Source organism: Rhododendron vialii, chromosome 1a (genome assembly GCF_030253575.1).
Source record: "Rhododendron vialii isolate Sample 1 chromosome 1a, ASM3025357v1".
NCBI classification, from domain to species: Eukaryota; Viridiplantae; Streptophyta; class Magnoliopsida; order Ericales; family Ericaceae; genus Rhododendron; species Rhododendron vialii.
In genome coordinates this window covers 41,449,998-41,455,210 of record NC_080557.1, presented here as the reverse complement: position 1 = coordinate 41,455,210, position 5,213 = coordinate 41,449,998, and positions in this window count along the sequence as shown.

Here is a 5,213-nt window from a genome sequence, read left to right as displayed (position 1 = left end):
GAGCAAGATGGTGAACATCGTAATATGCACTTTGACATAGCTTTGCTAATAATTTTGAAGTAGCTTCACAATTTCTCCAAGATTTCGCGATAATTTCATTTGAACGAGAGCAACAACTTATATCTATTTCTCTCTCAGGTTATATCTGCTGTTTATCGTCTAAAGGGAATGGAATCGATTGGGTCTTAGGTGTATTGGTTAGGATTATTAGGAAATGGAATCGAGTCATGGGTTTAATAAACTATAACAAGACGAGTTATTAGTGCTATCTGTGTCCATCATAGTCCGGCTAATGTGTTTTTTTTTTTTGTTACAAGTACTTCCTTGTGTTTGTAGATATGCCTCAATGAACTATATTATTATATTGTTGATTTCATAGTTCCTGTTAATGAAGTTCTGATTGGTTGATTTATATGAATTCGAATGAAGTCAGCTTGGGTGGTTTTCTAATTAGAAAAGAGTTTTTTTTTTCTTGCTAAACATGTTCATTATCTGTTATGTGTAGAAGATATATATATGGGCTCTACTATACTTATGCCCAATCAAAGAGCCACTGATCAATGAAGTGATTGTCAAAGTTAGAATATCCAAGATTGATTTGCTATAGATGCAACAGATGCACAAGCTCACACAAGAATCAGTTTGTGGTAATTCTCTTCAACATATCCTAGCCATTGTACTTATGAAATGATTTCCATCGCTTGCAAACATGCTATTGACTAAATTATGTGTAAATGAGCTTGGCTCCTTTGGTGGGGGAACAATTTTTTTATGATTTTCAAAGGAAAAGAGAGTTAAATAGAAAAGAACTGATTGTCTTGCCTCGGAGATTACGTTTTAGGCTGTATATATAAAATATAAATCAAGAAAGCCTTACAAAGTTGATAACATAGGATTCTTGTTCCTCAAAGATGGATCTTTGCCTCAAAGGGTTGTACCCTTTCACAGGGTGGTTGGTCTTCCAAGATTGATTTATGGTGTTTCCAATGGTTTTGAGGCTTACGTAATGACCATGTTCCATTTTCCCTCGGGGTGGTACTTCGATGGATTGTTTACTTGGTCAGCAGCTTCATAATGTGGTATGTTTTTTTGTAACTAATAGCAGAACCATAATGTGGTCTATTTTTTTGTAACTAATAGCAGTTGAATCTGCACTTGACCTAATCTGTGGGAATCTGTCTTGTTCAGTTTAATGTGAATCTGCATTTCCATTTTCAGTTCAATTTAGTAACTGTTACGAATGTGGTGCTGCTGCTGCAGTTTTTTGCTTTCATGACTTCAGTTCAGTTAAGTTTGTGACTTGAGATGAATGTGTATCTTTTGTGACTTGAGATGAAGCATCATTTTAGTTTCTGCACTCAGTTTTGAGTCTGTTCTAAGTCACAGGTTATACACAGTTGCCACATATCGGTATGCACTTAGTTTTTAGTTTTGAGTCTGTTTTGCACTCAATTTTGGGTTAACATTTGCATAGAATCAAAGAGAAAAGGAGCTATAAGACTGTTCTCATCCTTTCGGGTTCACATTTTGCACATAACAAATACACTTTATAGCTCTAGAATTTGTTGCATTTGGGTTCAAGGGAAGGGAGGGAGGTATGGGGAGGGGAGGGAGGTATGGGGAGGGGATGGAGGTCAGGGGAAATAGGGTGCTCATTAGCGGTGGTGGTGTTCTCTGTTTTTTCTGTTTTGTTAGGGGAAGGGATGGTGCCAATTCTAGGATTGAGGGGAATGACATTTCTGCCCTTACATTAGTGGTGGAGTGGATTTTTCCGTTTACAAACTTAACAGAAGTTAGAATAAAGGACAACGTAGAATCTGATTCAATAGTTGGAGGACTAAGTACACTTTTTTGATGGTTTGTAACTTTTGGTATGTTGTACTAAAGGCACCTCCTGGGATCTTTTGGTTTGTCTTTTTTGTTCGTATCTTGCCATCGTGCATGTGTAACTTTAATTTGTTCATATTATCCAGCCCTTAATAAACTCCTGGTTCGTGTATATATATGGCTTGGATTTCATTATGTGCTTGAGTATTTATGATTTCACAGAGAAGAATTGATACCTTGACCCGTTGAGAGTGTTCTGCTCTAGGTCCATTCAATAGAATGTCAAACATCATACATTGGGTTCCTCTTGATCAAGTTTTTTGTCACTTTAATGGGTATAGGCATCTGAATGGCTTCATATTTTTCAGATTTTCAACTGAAAACAGAGTTGATACAGTGATACTACGTGAGTAAGGTCTGCTTCCTTTCTATCCCTTTAATGGGTTTTAAAGTTTAGTACTCATTTTGTTAGCTATATGAGCAATGGGGGTTTATTATTGGGTGTTTAATACTGCTTCCTGTTTATCCCTTGAAAGTTAACTTGCATTCCAGTGGGTGCAACTGAACTCTGTGGACTCAGAGAAAACCGTGGTAGAAAATGATATGAAGAATGCTTGGGGTCAACTCCATTCCTGTGACATAGCTGTTTCATAAGACATCTTCTTTGGAATTCACTTCTACCACTTCCGAGGGGTATACGTCGGTTTACAAGTTGAAACGAAAACTTTCTTTCTATTGTGTACACATGGTTGAGTTATGTGATGATAGATAACCGCATTACTCTTATGCTTCTGTTGTGCACATATGGCTGCTTCCGTATATTGTTATTTGCGATCAGTGCTGCTCTGAATATGACTTGTGTTTCTTTACTCCCTTTTATGCATATCATATTTATGCCTGATTATTTGGTTGCTCCATAGTGTTGATTATGGCCATATCTGTCTTACTCTTAGTAAGTTATTGCACAGTTCAATACCTATATTATTCTTTTATGCTAATAGGTGCACCATGGCTCCTACTTAGGATGGATAGCGTGAGTTGCACTGCAAACAAACGCCAACACCAAATTAGGACATGCCCGGCCCCGAAGTACTGTCAGGTACTCTCTAACACCTATTTTATTCTTTTTGCTCAATGATTTTTTACTGTATGATTTGTAGATGGAATTGAAAAAGGTTGAACAAGATACACCATATTCATATTACTTATGATGAATACGAAAGTAGGACTCTACTGTCATTATGGGTGCGATGAAGGCTATTGTAGTCTGAAAAACATTGCCTATTTTAGTATAATTAGTTCGGTGCTCTGCAAATGTGTTTTTTGATATTCTTAGCTCATAAGCTTCACATTCTCTTGAAATTTAGGGGGTTGATCTCGTGGTTGCTTCTTCGGGGCTCGAGTATTAAGTATAATAATGTGCCTATCATTACCACACATATTGCGTATCAAGAACAAAAAAATTGTGGATATGGTCGAATGGTAAAATTTGTCTTTTCCGAGGAGAAGACTAAACCTCTAAAGGATAAATATCATATATGTTTAGATTTTTAGTCAGCTCAGAGTTTGATTTTCTGAGTTTTCTATTTTAATTTACTGTCAATATTAACTTCCTCTATACCTGCCTTGACTTGAGGACCCATTTTAGGTGCTATAAGTTTATAGTTTGCACTGTTTGAAGATTTTGCGGACTTTTATGGTACTATTTGATTCAGAAAACTGGCAATGTAGGAAGTGGGATTCTATTCTATTTTCTTGGTTCAATGTATCTTAGTAACCATGCGGTTGAACTTTAGTGTTTTCTGACTGATTGGTGCACAATTATTTCAGTACGGTCCTGTTTCCTTTCCATTTTGCATTGTAGTATTACTTCGTCTGTTGGGAAATTTAAGAAGCAGAAAATTTCTACGGTAATCCAGAAACAGGGTATTAGTTGTTCAAATGGTAAGGAGACTTTGCTGGTGATCTATAAGTAGGAAAACCACTCAGACTTAGGCGCCTTTGTTGTTTATTGATCCCTTTAGAGTTCAGACTGCTCAGAAATTCCCCGGTGCAGGTTAAGGTAAGCGGATATGCATTTTGGTTTGAGGTACTTAATGGGTTGTCTAAAATGCTTTGGATTCTTGTATACAGGTTGAAATTTTGGACCATAGTTGTAGTATGCAATATCTTCACACCTAAAGCTGAATAGTCCGATTTGGTGTTACCTGGAATATAAAATTACATATTCATCATCTAAGACGGGTGATTATTGAGACGAGAGCCACTAGAACATGAAGCTATAACATCAGTGGCAGGAATTATGCAATACGACAATGTTTCCTCTTTTAAAGTTTTTTTTTTTAGTTGGGCCACCATTCAGTGCTGGTTCATTCTAGTTCTAGGAACGTGTATCTTTAGATGTGTGAATGAAAGCAGAACATTTACTCCCAAGAAGATAGAAATCACCCAACCCTATTGATGTTCGGGAACTGAAGTCTGTTGGATGGGTTAGATGCCTTTGCTCTCCAACTGGTGGCTCAACTGTTAGGTTGTTCAATCAATTATCTCTATAAACAGATTCACCTCAGATGCAATCTTCAAATAGATTCACCTTCATGTTGTTCTACTTCTTCTTGCTGTCCAATGACTAAGCAACCGTATTTTGTTATTAGAATTTGGCATAACTCTTGTGCCATTTTGTTGTACTGAATTTGATTTCAACCCTATTTTGTGTTGTACGGAGTAATTGTTATCCTATTGCCTTTCTATTCTATTTATTGATAAGTCCTATTCTGGTGCTGCTTTGGGACACATCAACAACTCTGTTTTTGCTGCTTTGAGGGTGCTTTAATAATGCTTGTGCTTTTATAGTCTGAATACTTTTGCGAATCATGATCTTATTCTACACCCATCTATTGATCCAAAATTTTGTACCACAAGGAATCAAGAAGATTGCATCAATTTCATGAGCTTGGCTTTGGGAGGAAAGAGAGACCAAATTGCTCGAAGATTGCATCAATTTTTTTATTTTTTTGAAATGACAACCATATACAAGGAAAGAAAACAGCAAAACTAAGGAGGTCTATCCTTTGCAAGGAGGTTCTCCATTTCAGGCAAAATACAACCTGTAGAGTAAACAAAATTCCTAGCTAAACTCTGAGAAGCAAGCCAGTGAGCAACTCGGTTTTGTTCTCTATGGACCCATGAAAAGCTCCACTCTCTTTGGGTTGCCCAATGCTTGATGTCTGCAATTACCACTGCAATTTCCCAGGGGCATTGGTAATCCTTCTTCAAAAGGCAGTCAATGATCTCCTTGCAATCCAACTCAAAAACTGCTCTTGTAATTTCCTGATCAACTGCTGTACCACAAGCTATACGAAGAGCCCAAGCCTCTGTGAATAAAG